Source organism: Pleurodeles waltl, chromosome 12, assembly GCF_031143425.1.
Source record: "Pleurodeles waltl isolate 20211129_DDA chromosome 12, aPleWal1.hap1.20221129, whole genome shotgun sequence".
Taxonomy (NCBI): Eukaryota; Metazoa; Chordata; class Amphibia; order Caudata; family Salamandridae; genus Pleurodeles; species Pleurodeles waltl.
The window spans coordinates 107,481,241-107,497,707 of NC_090451.1; the positions used below are offsets into that span (position 1 = coordinate 107,481,241).

The window sequence follows — 16,467 nt, forward strand, 5'->3', positions numbered from 1 at the left end:
AGCCCTTGTCGTTCCTGCAGTATTCACAGTTCTTCAGCCTAGTAAGAGCTTCTTTGCACCAACCGCTGGCATTTCTTGGGCATCTGCCCATCTCCGAGCTGCTTGTGACTTTTGGACTTGGTCCCCTTGTTCCACAGGTACCTTCAGACAGGAATCCATCGTTGTTGCATTGCTGATTTGTGTTTTCCTTGCATTCTCCCTCTAACACGACTATTTTGTCCTTAGGGAACTTTGGTGCACTTTGCACTCACTTTTCAGGGTCTTGGGGTGGGTTATTTTGCTAACTCTCACTATTTTCTAATAGTCCCAGCGACCCTCTACAAGGTCACATAGGTTTGGGGTCCATTCGTGGTTCGCATTCCACTTCTGGAGTATATGGTTTGTGTTGCCCCTATCCCTATGTTTCCCCATTGCATCCTATTGTAACTATACATTGTTTGCACTGTTTTCTAAGACTATACTGCATATTTTTGCTATTGTGTATATATATCTTGTGTATATTTCCTATCCTCTCACTGAGGGTACACTCTAAGATACTTTGGCATATTGTCATAAAAATAAAGTACCTTTATTTTTAGTATAACTGTGTATTGTGTTTTCTTATGATATTGTGCATATGACACTAAGTGGTACTGTGGTAGCTTCACACGTCTCCTAGTTCAGCCTAAGCTGCTCTGCTAAGCTACCATTATCTATCAGCCTAAGCTGCTAGACACCCTATACACTAATAAGGGATAACTGGGCCTGGTGCAAGGTGCAAGTACCCCTTGGTACTCACTACAAGCCAGTCCAGCCTCCTACACTTGCAGGGCAGAGTGGTGGATCTTGTTAAGAAGTCTGGGCTTCTTGGTTTATGGGGAGTCTTGTCACTGGAAGCAGAGAGGTAAATATTTGCTGTGATCTGCTACTCAAAGAAAAGACCCTGATCTAACTTGAAAAGATGGGTTTTAAACAAACGCTAAATCTATCCACTCCACGGACACTGTGACCTTTTTTCAGCCTATCAGAGCCACACCAGGGTAGTCTTTTCAGATCCCAAGTAGCTCGCCGTGGTCGTATAGTGGTTAGTACTCTGCGTTGTGGCCGCAGCAACCTCGGTTCGAATCCGAGTCACGGCATTGCGGGTGGCAATGTCACGGCAGTTGGGCAGCATTTTTATTCTCACTTCTTAATATTTACATGAGTTAAGAGCTTGAACCTAATTTCAACGGTGAAATTAAATGTCTTTGAAGAACGCGTTAACAATGTTATTATTTATTTCACCTTTCTGCGCTTTTACGTTTGTGGCGGTCCTGATGTGAAAAGTATGAGCTACAGTTTGGTTTCACGGGACCCGGTCAGCAAGAGGGATGGATGTCTGTGTCTCCTGTACCTGCAGCGCCGAGGCTCCTGTACTGATGCGGAGTAGCTTTCAATGTTGAAAGGGATCCTGCTAGTCAAATATCAGTTTTTGCAGCAATTCAGGCCGCGAAGAAAAAAGGTCTAAAAATAAATATTTGTATAGAAAGTAAGACTGAGCTCCCAAGGGTCTGAAAGAAAGAGGCGACGGAGAAGGACACTGAGAGGCGCGCTCACCCAATCAGCGTTTGGCTTCATCATCCCGCACCCGACGGATCACCGGGCAGCTAGAGGGAAAGTTTTAAAACTTAAGCCAAGTTTATTAGTCGTGGTCGAATCGTGAATTACACAATTACGCTCCTTTGTGGAATTTGGAGTAATGTGGGGAAAGACATCTACCCAAGAGCGGAGGAAAAGAGCGCGAGCAGCGGCTGTTGTGCCAGTTCTGTTGCATTTAGAGCGATTTTCTTGTGCAAAGTGTATATCAGGTTCCTTTCGGATCTGAGCGTGTATTTTGCACCAGGAAAATAGCCTTGTGTAATTTTGTACAACCTCGCATAATGTTGCTGTAATTTCGCGTAATTACACTGCAGTGAGTTACACTGGTTACGCCCATCCCTACATTTGACTCATGTTTAACAGAGAGGTCCGTCCATCTATTGATCCATTCATCTGTCCATCCATCTTTTTGCCTGTGTGCCTGCTTATCTATCTGCTCACCTACCTGTGCGTGACTGTGAACCTGTCTAACAGAGTGTTGATGCCTGGCTGTATTCTTTGTTAACACTATAACGCTCATAGGGACATTGAGGAGGACATCTTGGCGCTATGGTTTTTTTTGGTATGAAGCAACCGTTTTCAAATCCTGACAGTCCACACAAAGTTGATCATATGTGATCCCATTTTCGTACCAACAGCTGCTTCTCTATATACTTATCGGTCCACGTCTATTACTACATGTGCTTTCTATTTACTTTCTATTTCAATCTGGGTATCTGCCTTACTGCCTATTTCTGCCCATCTCTGTTTATGTTAACACTTTAAAGCCTACATGCTGACTACCAAGGTCTTTGTGGCGTGGTTATTTCTAAAGCAGGCGCGTGTGATTTACAGCGGTTTCTGTGACGCTGATTATATCTCATCCATGATTTACTAACAGCTACATACCTGCCTTTCTGTCTACAAACCTGTACAGATGCATCGGTGCATGTGGCTTATTTATGACGATCTGTTTAACCTTCTATCCGTCCTTCTATCTGTGCAACTGTCTTACAGTTCCCCCTCTTTTATGTTGTTACAACACTATTTGTTAAACAAACCTTCACAGTCAGAAGGGCTTCCAGGCGCTGTTATTTATTTAAAAAACTGCAAAGAACACCAGTTTATGCAATGTTGATGACATTTACTTCACCCCTTTATTGTTGCATTAATGGGTTTTCAAGTCACAAAACGGGTCCCTGATGAAGCCTAAGTGGACTTCTGAGCTGCTGTAGCTCTGTGGGGTCTCCAGCTCTCCTAGGGCCTCAGATCTACCACTACAACACCAGCCTTACCCTAAGTTGTGCAGCAGATTTTTTATTTTTTTTATTTATTGGTATTTCAGATGGTACATATTATTCACAGGATTGTAACAGGTTGCAGAGCTGTATGAATCTCCTTTCCATGACAACTTTTGAACAGTTACCCATTACTGCTATTATATTATGTTACCACCACGCTGAGGGCTGTTCCTTGCATAAATCTGTAAGCAGGCTTGTGATCTGTGGTGTGGGCCTCCTGTGGGTCTCCGGTTCAGCGCTGTATGCCCATTGAGCAGGGTGGTCGGTTGCCACCATTTCCAGCTCTGGCACGTCAGGTACTCATCATCTCTTATTACAACAAATAACAAGCAAGCCAAACAACTTGCCCAGAAACGAGACCTAACTACGCATCGTGTGAGTGTGTCTACAGCTGTATGGGGCCCAGCCGGGGGGGGGAAGGGACCCAGGGGAACCCTCCCCAGTGTATGATCTTCCAGGGAGGTCTAGGAGAGGTGTGTTTGTCGTGCTCCTAACTCCGCAAGTTAAGAGGCCCATCTGCATCGTCATCATAGTCATGTCAGGAGTGTTCCATGCTCCCTCCACCTCTGCCCATAGGGGAGCTATCTGTCTGTTCCTCAGCCCTCTCATTTCTTCCCTCTGAAGTGCCCTTTCTTCTGCCTTGCCAAGGAAGTGATGTCTGCTTATAGCACGTGTCCTACTTTTATAATGTTTTCAGGGCACTTCGCCCACTTCATATCTAGCAAAAATCCTTTAGCACTGGGAGACCACGTGTCTGCTGAATATCTTACCTCCACCATTGGGGGTATAAAAGGTGTACTTCGGCTCTGTTGTAAATTATTATATAGGGCTCAGTTTGGTTGGGTTGTGAATTGCTGTCAAGCTCTAAATCTCAGAATTCTCTTAGTCACACCTTTTTATGTCTTCCGTACACAGTGAATGTGCTGTGAGACATATTGTTTAGAATTCAGTGGGCTTACCACACGCCCATAGCTTAATTACCATTAATTGTTTTCTATGTCACTCACATTTGCAATATTTCGATTGCTTAGCTCCCATAGACTGAATCTTCCTTTCTTGTGTTCATTCCTCCATGGAGGATGGACCAAGTACATGTGTTCTTTTCGTCTTTCTACAGTACGCTATTTTTTATATTTTAAAAGTGTTTTCGTATCATTCTTGGATGTGCAATGTGCTTTCCAACATTCATGACAAGCATACAGCTTATTTTTCACCCTAAACGCCGTCTCTATTGACACTTTAGTTACTTTCTCACACTGTATTCCTCTACATGATTATACTCTACTCCCCTCAGTGCCACTGTACTCTACACTGTGCAACTCTATACCACTCCACTCTACTCAGTTCTACTCCACTCTAATCTACATTGTTCCACTCTATCACTCCACTCTATGCCACTCCACTATACGCCACTTCACTCCACTTTATGCTACTCCATTCTATGCCACTCCACCCTGTAACTCTCTGCTATTCCCCTCTTCTCCACTCCACTCCACTCTACTCTATGCCACTTCCCTTCATTCCTCTCTACGCCACCCTACTTCATAGAATGCCACTTTATGTGACTCTATGCCACTCTGCTCTACATCACTCTAGAATACTCAACTGAACTCTACTCTATACAACTCCACTCTACTTTACTCCTCTCCCCTCTATGCCTCTCCACTCTATGCTACTCTACTCCAGTCTACTGTACGCCACTTTATTTTATCCCATTCTACTCTACGCCACTGTACACCACTCAACTCTATGCCACTCTACTCCGTTGCACCCCTCTCTACTCTACGCTACTCTACTCCATGCTACTATACTCCACTCTAAGCCACTGTACTCTCCACCACTAAGCTCTATTCCACTCTACTGTATGCCACTCCATGCCACTCTAATCCACCCCACAGAATGCCACTCTACTCTATGCCACTCCACTCAACTCCATGCCATTCCACACTTTTGCACTCTACCCTACTCTGTGCCTCTCCATTCCACTCCATGCCACTCCACTCTATCCCACTACGCTCTACTCTAGTTCACTCTATGCCACTCCACTTTACTCTCTCCCACTCTACTCTATACTACTTCATTCCATGCCACTTCACTGTACTCCACTCCACTCCATCTCACACAATATCACTCAATGGCACTACATGCGCTCTACTCTATGCCACTCTACTGCACACTACTCTATGCTGTGCCACTCTACACTACTCTCCTGTAGGCCTTTCTACTCTATGCCACTTTTTTCTCTGCTCCTCTCTACACCACAGTGTCACTCCATGCAACGCGACTGTATGCTACTCAACTCCACAACACTCTACTTCATGCAGTCCGACTCCACTCCTCCTAATTCTTTGCCACCCCTCTCCATGACACACTGTTCTCTGACTCTATGCCATTCCATGCCACTTCACTCTACACCACACTATGCCACTCTACACCACACTACTTTACTCTATGCTACTCTATGCCATTCTATGCAACCTCACTCCTCTCTACCCCACTCTGCTCTATGCCACTCCATTCCTCACAATGCTATTCAACGCCATGCCAAGGCACACCACTTCATTATATTCCACTGTATTCTATGACACATTACGTCACTCTACTCTTTGCACTTCAATCTACTCCCTTCTATGACCCTCCATTCATCACCACTCCATTGTTTGCTAGTCAAGTTTACGTCACTTCATTCCACACAATGCAACTCTAAAGCAGTATGCACCAAGCAGTTGAATGTGTCTGAAAAGACACCCAGAAAAGAAAAAAACAACAATATGTGGGGGCCTGTTCCGAGCCCCTCCTGGCCTGGAGGAGTTTGGTCGGCCGTGGATTAAGTTTTTGCAGTGTTCACTTCCCCGACCCCAGCACTCATAGAACACTTGAGACTTGCAGGGCAGAGTGGTGGATCTTGTTAAGAAGTCTGGGCTTCTTGGTTTATGGGGAGTCTTGTCACTGGAAGCAGAGAGGTAAATATTTGCTGTGATCTGCTACTCAAAGAAAAGACCCTGATCTAACTTGAAAAGATGGGTTTTAAACAAACGCTAAATCTATCCACTCCACGGACACTGTGACCTTTTTTAAGCCTATCAGAGCCACACCAGGGTAGTATTTTCTGAGCCCAAGTAGCTCGCCGTGATCGTATAGTGGTTAGTATTCTGCGTTGTGGCCGCAGCAACCTCGGTTTGAATCTGAGTCACGGCATTGCGGGTGGCAATGTCACGGCAGTTGGGCAGCATTTTTATTCTCACTTCTTAATATTTACATGAGTTAAGAGCTTGAACCTAATTTCAACGGTGAAATTAAATGTCTTTGAAGAACGCGTTAACAATGTTATTATTTATTTCACCTTTCTGCGCTTTTATGTTTGTGGCGGTCCTGATGTGAAAAGTATGACCTACAGTTTGGTTTCACGGGACCCGGTCAGCAAGAGGGATGGATGTCTGTGTCTCCTGTACCTGCAGCGCCGAGGCTCCTGTACTGACGCGGAGTAGCTTTCAATGTTGAAAGGGATCCTGCTAGTCAAACATGAGTTTTTGCAGCAATTCAGGAAGCGAAGAAAAAAGGTCTAAAAATAAATATTTGTATAGAAAGTAAGACTGAGCTCCCAAGGGTCTGAAAGAAAGAGGCGACGGAGAAGGACACTGAGAGGCGCGCTTACCCAATCAGCGTTTGGCTTCATCATCCCGCACCCGACGGATCACCGGGCAGCTAGAGGGAAAGTTTTAAAACTTAAGCCAAGTTTATTAGTCGTGGTCGAATCGTGAATTACACAATTACGCTCCTTTGTGGAATTTGGAGTAATGTGGGGAAAGACATCTACCCAAGAGCGAAGGAAAAGAGCGCGAGCAGCGGCTGTTGTGCCAGTTCTGTTGCATTTAGAGCGATTTTCTTGTGCAAAGTGTATATCAGGTTCCTTTCGGATCTGAGCGTGTATTTTGCACCAGGAAAAAAGCCTTGTGTAATTCTGTACAACCTCGCATAATGTTGCTGTAATTTCGCGTAATTACACTGCAGTGAGTTACACTGGTTACGCCCATCCCTACATTTGACTCATGTTTAACAGAGAGGTCCGTCCATCTATTGATCCATTCATCTGTCCATCCATCTTTTTGCCTGTGTGCCTGCTTATCTATCTGCTCACCTACCTGTCCGTGACTGTGAACCTGTCTAACAGAGTGTTGATGCCTGGCTGTATGCTTTGTTAACACTATAACGCTCATAGGGACATTGAGGAGGACATCTTGGCGCTATGTTTTTTTTTGTTATGAGGCAACCGTTTTCAAATCCTGACAGTCCACACAAAGTTGATCATATGTGATCCCATTTTCGTACCAACAGCTGCTTTTCTATATACTTATCGGTCCACGTCTATTACTACATGTGCTTTCTATTTACTTTCTATTTCAATCTGGGTATCTGCCTTACTGCCTATTTCTGCCCATCTCTGTTTATGTTAACACTTTAAAGCCTACATGCTGACTACCAAGGTCTTTGTGGCGTGGTTCTTTCTAAAGCAGGCGCGTGTGATTTACAGCGGTTTCTGTGAAGCTGATTATATCTCATCCATGATTTACTAACAGCTACATACCTGCCTTTCTGTCTACAAACCTGTACAGATGCATCGGTGCATGTGGCTTATTTATGACGATCTGTTTAACCTTCTATCCGTCCTTCTATCTGTGCAACTGTCTTACAGTTCCCCCTCTTTTATGTTGTTACAACACTATTTGTTAAACAAACCTTCACAGTCAGAAGGGCGTCCAGGCGCTGTTATTTATTAAAAAAACTGCAAAGAACACCAGTTTATGCAATGTTGATGACATTTACTTCACCCCTTTATTGTTGCATTAATGGGTTTTCAAGTCATAAAACGGGTCCCTGATGAAGCCTAAGTGGACTTCTGAGCTGCTGTAGCTCTGTGGGGTCTCCAGCTCTCCTAGGGCCTCAGAGCTACCACTACAACACCAGCCTTACCCTAAGTTGTGCAGCAGATTTTTTATTTTTTTTATTTATTGGTATTTCAGATGGTACATATTATTCACAGGATTGTAACAGGTTGCAGAGCTGTATGAATCTCCTTTCCATGACAACTTTTGAACAGTTACCCATTACTGCTATTATATTATGTTACCACCACGCTGAGGGCTGTTCCTTGCATAAATCTGTAAGCAGGCTTGTGATCTGTGGTGTGGGCCTCCTGTGGGTCTCCGGTTCAGCGCTGTATGCCCATGGAGCAGGGTGGTCGGTTGCCACCATTTCCAGCTCTGGCACGTCAGGTACTCATCATCTCTTATTACAACAAATAACAAGCAAGCCAAACAACTTGCCCAGAAACGAGACCTAACTACGCATCGTGTGAGTGTGTCTACAGCTGTATGGGGCCCAGCCGGGGGGGGGAAGGGACCCAGGGGAACCCTCCCCAGTGTATGATCTTCCAGGGAGGTCTAGGAGAGGTGTGTTTGTCGTGCTCCTAACTCCGCAAGTTAAGAGGCCCATCTGCATCGTCATCATAGTCATGTCAGGAGTGTTCCATGCTCCCTCCACCTCTGCCCATAGGGGAGCTATCTGTCTGTTCCTCAGCCCTCTCATTTCTTCCCTCTGAAGTGCCCTTTCTTCTGCCTTGCCAAGGAAGTGATGTCTGCTTATAGCACGTGTCCTACTTTTATAATGTTTTCAGGGCACTTCGCCCACTTCATATCTAGCCAAAATCCTTTACCACTGGGAGACCACGTGTCTGCTGAATATCTTACCTCCACCATTGGGGGTGTAAAAGGTGTACTTTGGCTCTGTTGTAAATTATTATATAGGGCTCAGTTTGGTTGGGTTGTGAATTGCTGTCAAGCTCTAAATCTCAGAATTCTCTTAGTCACACCTTTTTATGTCTTGCGTACACAGTGAATGTGCTGTGAGACATATTGTTTAGAATTCAGTGGGCTTACCACACGCCCATAGCTTACTTACCATTAATTGTTTTCTATGTCACTCACATTTGCAATATTTCGATTGCTTAGCTCCCATAGACTGAATCTTCCTTTCTTGTGTTCATTCCTCCATGGAGGATGGACCAAGTACATGTGTTCTTTTCGTCTTTCTACAGTACGCTATTTTTTATATTTTAAAAGTGTTTTCGTATCATTCTTGGATGTGCAATGTGCTTTCCAACATTCATGACAAGCATACAGCTTATTTTTCACCCTAAACGCCGTCTCTATTGACACTTTAGTTACTTTCTCACACTGTATTCCTCTGCATGACTATACTCTACTCCCCTCAGTGCCACTGTACTCTACACTGTGCAACTCTATACCACTCCACTCTACTCAGTTCTACTCCACTCTAATCTACATTGTTCCACTCTATCACTCCACTCTATGCCACTCTAATCTATGCCACTCCACTATACGCCACTTCACTCCACTTCATGCTACTCCATTCTATGCCACTCCACCCTGTCACTCTCTGCTATGCCCCTCTACTCCACTCCACTCCACTCTACTCTATGCCACTTCCCTTCATTCCTCTCTACGCCACCCTACTTCATAGAATGCCACTTTATGTGACTCTATGCCACTCTGCTCTACATCACTCTAGAATACTCAACTGAACTCTACTCTATACAATTCCACTCTACTTTACTCCTCTCCACTCTATGCCTCTCCACTCTATGCTACTCTACTCCAGTCTACTGTACGCCACTTTATTTTATCCCATTCTACTCTACGCCACTGTACACCACTCAACTCTGTGCCACTCTACTCCATTGCACCCCTCTCTACTCTACGCTACTCTACTCCATGCTACTATACTCCACTCTAAGCCACTGTACTCTCCACCACTAAGCTCTATTCCACTCTACTGTATGCCACTCCATGCCAATATAATCCACCCCACAGAATGCCACTCTACTCTATGCCACTCCACTCAACTCCATGCCATTCCACACTTTTGCACTCTACCCTACTCTGTGCCTCTCCATTCCACTCCATGCTACTCCACTCTATCCCACTACGCTCTACTCTAGTTCACTCTATGTCACTCCACTTTACTCTCTCCCACTCTACCCTATACTACTTCATTCCATGCCACTTCACTGTACTCCACTCCACTCCATCTCACACAATATCACTCAATGGCACTACATGCGCTCTACTCTATGCCACTCTACTGCACACTACTCTATGCAGTGCCACTCTACACTACTCTCCTGTAGGCCTTTCTACTCTATGCCACTTTTTTCTCTGCTCCTCTCTACACCACAGTGTCACTCCATGCAACGCGACTGTATGCTACTCAACTCCACAACACTCTACTTCATGCAGTCCGACTCCACTCCTCCTAATTCTTTGCCACCCCTCTCCATGACACACTGTTCTCTGACTCTATGCCATTCCATGCCACTTCACTCTACACCACACTATGCCACTCTACACCACACTACTTTACTCTATGCTACTCTATGCCATTCTATGCAACCTCACTCCTCTCTACCCCACTCTGCTCTATGCCACTCCATTCCTCACAATGCTATTCAACGCCATGCCAAGGCACACCACTTCATTATATTCAACTGTATTCTATGACACATTACGTCACTCTACTCTTTGCACTTCAATCTACTCCCTTCTATGACCCTCCATTCATCACCACTCCATTGTTTGCTAGTCAAGTTTACGCCACTTCATTCCACACAATGCAACTCTAAAGCAGTATGCACCAAGCAGCTGAATGTGTCTGAAGAGACACCCAGAAAAGAAAAAAACAACAATATGTGGGGGCCTGTTCCGAGCCCCTCCTGGCCTGGAGGAGTTTGGTCGGCCGTGGATTAAGTTTTTGCAGTGTTCACTTCCCCGACCCCAGCACTCATAGAACACTTGAGACTTGCAGGGCAGAGTGGTGGATCTTGTTAAGAAGTCTGGGCTTCTTGGTTTATGGGGAGTCTTGTCACTGGAAGCAGAGAGGTAAATATTTGCTGTGAGCTGCTACTCAAAGAAAAGACCCTGATCTAACTTGAAAAGATGGGTTTTAAACAAACGCTAAATCTATCCACTCCACGGACACTGTGACCTTTTTTCAGCCTATCAGAGCCACACCAGGGTAGTCTTTTCAGAGCCCAAGTAGCTCGCCATGATCGTGTAGTGGTTAGTATTCTGCGTTGTGGCCGCAGCAACCTTGGTTCGAATCCGAGTCACGGCATTGCGGGTGGCAATGTCACGGCAGTTGGGCAGCATTTTTATTCTCACTTCTTAATATTTACATGAGTTAAGAGCTTGAACCTAATTTCAACGGTGAAATTAAATGTCTTTGAAGAACGCGTTAACAATGTTATTATTTATTTCACCTTTCTGCGCTTTTACGTTTGTGGCGGTCCTGATGTGAAAAGTATGAGCTACAGTTTGGTTTCACGGGACCTGGTCAGCAAGAGGGATGGATGTCTGTGTCTCCTGTACCTGCAGCGCCGAGGCTCCTGTACTCACGCGGAGTAGCTTTCAATGTTGAAAGGGATCCTGCTAGTCAAATATCAGTTTTTGCAGCAATTCAGGCCGCGAAGAAAAAAGGTCTAAAAATAAATATTTGTATAGAAAGTAAGACTGAGCTCCCAAGGGTCTGAAAGAAAGAGGCGACGGAGAAGGACACTGAGAGGCGCGCTCACCCAATCAGCGTTTGGCTTCATCATCCCGCACCCGACGGATCACCGGGCAGCTAGAGGGAAAGTTTTAAAACTTAAGCCAAGTTTATTAGTCGTGGTCGAATCGTGAATTACACAATTACGCTCCTTTGTGGAATTTGGAGTAATGTGGGGAAAGACATCTACCCAAGAGCGGAGGAAAAGAGCGCGAGCAGTGGCTGTTGTGCCAGTTCTGTTGCATTTAGAGCGATTTTCTTGTGCAAAGTGTATATCAGGTTCCTTTCGGATCTGAGCGTGTATTTTGCACCAGGAAAATAGCCTTGTGTAATTCTGTACAACCTCGCATAATGTTGCTGTAATTTCGCGTAATTACACTGCAGTGAGTTACACTGGTTACGCCCATCCCTACATTTGACTCATGTTTAACAGAGTGGTCCGTCCATCTATTGATCCATTCATCTGTCCATCCATCTTTTTGCCTGTGTGCCTGCTTATCTATCTGCTCACCTACCTGTGCGTGACTGTGAACCTGTCTAACAGAGTGTTGATGCCTGGCTGTATTCTTTGTTAACACTATAACGCTCATAGGGACATTGAGGAGGACATCTTGGCGCTATGGTTTTTTTTGGTATGAAGCAACCGTTTTCAAATCCTGACAGTCCACACAAAGTTGATCATATGTGATCTCATTTTCGTACCAACAGCTGCTTCTCTATATACTTATCGGTCCACGTCTATTACTACATGTGCTTTCTATTTACTTTCTATTTCAATCTGGGTATCTGCCTTACTGCCTATTTCTGCCCATCTCTGTTTATGTTAACACTTTAAAGCCTACATGCTGACTACCAATGTCTTTGTGGCGTGGTTATTTCTAAAGCAGGCGCGTGTGATTTACAGCGGTTTCTGTGAAGCTGATTATATCTCATCCATGATTTACTAACAGCTACATACCTGCCTTTCTGTCTACAAACCTGTACAGATGCATCAGTGCATGTGGCTTATTTATGACGATCTTTTTAACCTTCTATCCGTCCTTCTATCTGTGCAACTGTCTTACAGTTCCCCCTCTTTTATGTTGTTACAACACTATTTGTTAAACAAACCTTCACAGTCAGAAGGGCTTCCAGGCGCTGTTATTTATTAAAAAAAACTGCAAAGAACACCAGTTTATGCAATGTTGATGACATTTACTTCACCCCTTTATTGTTGCATTAATGGGTTTTCAAGTCACAAAACGGGTCCCTGATGAAGCCTAAGTGGACTTCTGAGCTGCTTTAGCTCTGTGGGGTCTCCATCTCTCCTAGGGCCTCAGATCTACCACTACAACACCAGCCTTACCATAAGTTGTGCAGCAGATTTTTTATTTTTTTTATTTATTGGTATTTCAGATGGTACATATTATTCACAGGATTGTAACAGGTTGCAGAGCTGTATGAATCTCCTTTCCATGACAACTTTTGAACCGTTACCCATTACTGCTATAATATTATGTTACCACCACGCTGAGGGCTGTTCCTTGCATAAATCTGTAAGCAGGCTTGTGATCTGTGGTGTGGGCCTCCTGTGGGTCTCCGGTTCAGCGCTGTATGCCCATGGAGCAGGGTGGTCGGTTGCCACCATTGCCAGCTCTGGCACGTCAGGTACTCATCATCTCTTATTACAACAAATAACAAGCAAGCCAAACAACTTGCCCAGAAACGAGACCTAACTACGCATCGTGTGAGTGTGTCTACAGCTGTATGGGGCCCGCCGGGGGGGGGAAGGGACCCAGGGGAACCCTCCCCAGTGTATGATCTTCCAGGGAGGTCTAGGAGAGGTGTGTTTGTCGTGCTCCTAACTCCGCAAGTTAAGAGGCCCATCTGCATCGTCATCATAGTCATGTCAGGAGTGTTCCATGCTCCCGCCACCTCTGCCCATAGGGGAGCTATCTGGCTGTTCCTCAGCCCTCTCATTTCTTCCCTCTGAAGTGCCCTTTCTTCTGCCTTGCCAAGGAAGTGATGTCTGCTTATAGCACGTGTCCTACTTTTATAATGTTTTCAGGGCACTTCGCCCACTTCATATCTAGCCAAAATCCTTTAGCACTGGGAGACCACGTGTCTGCTGAATATCTTACCTCCACCATTGGGGGTGTAAAATGTGTACTTTGGCTCTGTTGTAAATTATTATATAGGGCTCAGTTTGGTTGGGTTGTGAATTGCTGTCAAGCTCTAAATCTCAGAATTCTCTTAGTCACACCTTTTTATGTCTTGCGTACACAGTGAATGTGCTGTGAGACATATTGTTTAGAATTCAGTGGGCTTACCACACGCCCATAGCTTACTTACCATTAATTGTTTTCTATGTCACTCACATTTGCAATATTTCGATTGCTTGGCTCCCATAGACTGAATCTTCCTTTCTTGTGTTCATTCCTCCATGGAGGATGGACCAAGTACATGTGTTCTTTTCGTCTTTCTACAGTACGCTATTTTTTATATTTTAAAAGTGTTTTCGTATCATTCTTGGATGTGCAATGTGCTTTCCAACATTCATGACAAGCATACAGCTTATTTTTCACCCTAAACGCCGTCTCTATTGACACTTTAGTTACTTTCTCACACTGTATTCCTCTGCATGACTATACTCTACTCCCCTCAGTGCCACTGTACTCTACACTGTGCAACTCTATACCACTCCACTCTACTCAGTTCTACTCCACTCTAATCTACATTGTTCCACTCTATCACTCCACTCTATGCCACTCTAATCTATGCCACTCCACTATACGCCACTTCACTCCACTTTATGCTACTCCATTCTATGCCACTCCACCCTGTCACTCTCTGCTATGCCCCTCTACTCCACTCCACTCCACTCTACTCTATGCCACTTCCCTTCATTCCTCTCTACGCCACCCTACTTAATAGAATGCCACTTTATGTGACTCTATGCCACTCTGCTCTACATCACTCTAGAATACTCAACTGAACTCTACTCTATACAACTCCACTCTACTTTACACCTCTCCACTCTATGCCTCTCCACTCTATGCTACTCTACTCCAGTCTACTGTACGCCACTTTATTTTATCCCATTCTACTCTACGCCACTGTACACCACTCAACTCTATGCCACTCTACTCCGTTGCACCCCTCTCTACTCTACGCTACTCTACTCCATGCTACTATACTCCACTCTAAGCCACTGTACTCTCCACCACTAAGCTCTATTCCACTCTACTGTATGCCACTCCATGCCACTCTAATCCACCCCACAGAATGCCACTCTACTCTATGCCACTCCACTCAACTCCATGCCATTCCACACTTTTGCACTCTACCCTACTCTGTGCCTCTCCATTCCACTCCATGCCACTCCACTCTATCCCACTACGCTCTACTCTAGTTCACTCTATGCCACTCCACTTCACTCTCTCCCACTCTACCCTATACTACTTCATTCCATGCCACTTCACTGTACTCCACTCCACTCCATCTCCCACAATATCACTCAATGGCACTACATGCGCTCTACTCTATGCCACTCTACTGCACACTACTCTGTGCTGTGCCACTCTACACTACTCTCCTGTAGGCCTTTCTACTCTATGCCACTTTTTACTCTGCTCCTCTTTACACCACAGTGTCACTCCATGCAACGCGACTGTATGCTACTCAACTCCACAACACTCTACTTCATGCAGTCCGACTCCACTCCTCCTAATTCTTTGCCACCCCTCTCCATGACACACTGTTCTCTGTCTCTATGCCATTCCATGCCACTTCACTCTACACCACACTATGCCACTCTACACCACACTACTTTACTCTATGCTACTCTATGCCATTCTATGCAACCTAACTCCTCTCTACCCCACTCTGCTCTATGCCACTCCATTCCTCACAATGCTATTCAACGCCATGCCAAGGCACACCACTTCATTATATTCAACTGTATTCTATGACACATTACGTCACTCTACTCTTTGCACTTCAATCTACTCCCTTCTATGACCCTCCATTCATCACCACTCCATTGTTTGCTAGTCAAGTTTACGCCACTTCATTCCACACAATGCAACTCTAAAGCAGTATGCACCAAGCAGCTGAATGTGTCTGAAGAGACACCCAGAAAAGAAAAAAAAAACAATATGTGGGGGCCTGTTCCGAGCCCCTCCTGGCCTGGAGGAGTTTGGTCGGCCGTGGATTAAGTTTTTGCAGTGTTCACTTCCCCGACCCCAGCACTCATAGAACACTTGAGACTTGCAGGGCAGAGTGGTGGATCTTGTTAAGAAGTCTGGGCTTCTTGGTTTATGGGGAGTCTTGTCACTGGAAGCAGAGAGGTAAATATTTGCTGTGATCTGCTACTCAAAGAAAAGACCCTGATCTAACTTGAAAAGATGGGTTTTAAACAAACGCTAAATCTATCCACTCCACGGACACTGTGACCTTTTTTCAGCCTATCAGAGCCACACCAGGGTAGTCTTTTCAGATCCCAAGTAGCTCGCCGTGATCGTATAGTGGTTAGTACTCTGCGTTGTGGCCGCAGCAACCTCGGTTCGAATCCGAGTCACGGCATTGCGGGTGTCAATGTCACGGCAGTTGGGCAGCATTTTTATTCTCACTTCTTAATATTTACATGAGTTAAGAGCTTGAACCTAATTTCAACGGTGAAATTAAATGTCTTTGAAGAACGCGTTAACAATGTTATTATTTATTTCACCTTTCTGCGCTTTTACGTTTGTGGCGGTCCTGATGTGAAAAGTATGAGCTACAGTTTGGTTTCACGGGACCCGGTCAGCAAGAGGGATGTGTCTCCTGTACCTGCAGCGCCGAGGCTCCTGTACTGACGCGGAGTAGCTTTCAATGTTGAAAGGGATCCTGCTAGTCAAATATCAGTTTTTGCAGCAATTCAGGCCGCGAAGAAAAAAGGTCTAAAAATAAATATTTGTATAGAAAGTAAGAC

At 45.0% G+C, this 16,467-nt stretch overlaps 2 non-coding genes across 2 annotated transcripts; both read left to right on the forward strand.

Moving 5' to 3' along the window:
- Positions 1-1,046: 1,046 nt before the first annotated feature.
- Positions 1,047-1,118, forward strand: TRNAH-GUG (transfer RNA histidin (anticodon GUG)). The gene has a single exon. It is a non-coding gene; the product is annotated as a tRNA-His (tRNA).
- A 14,889-nt stretch (positions 1,119-16,007) lies between these two features.
- Positions 16,008-16,079, forward strand: TRNAH-GUG (transfer RNA histidin (anticodon GUG)). The gene has a single exon. It is a non-coding gene; the product is annotated as a tRNA-His (tRNA).
- Positions 16,080-16,467: the final 388 nt, after the last annotated feature.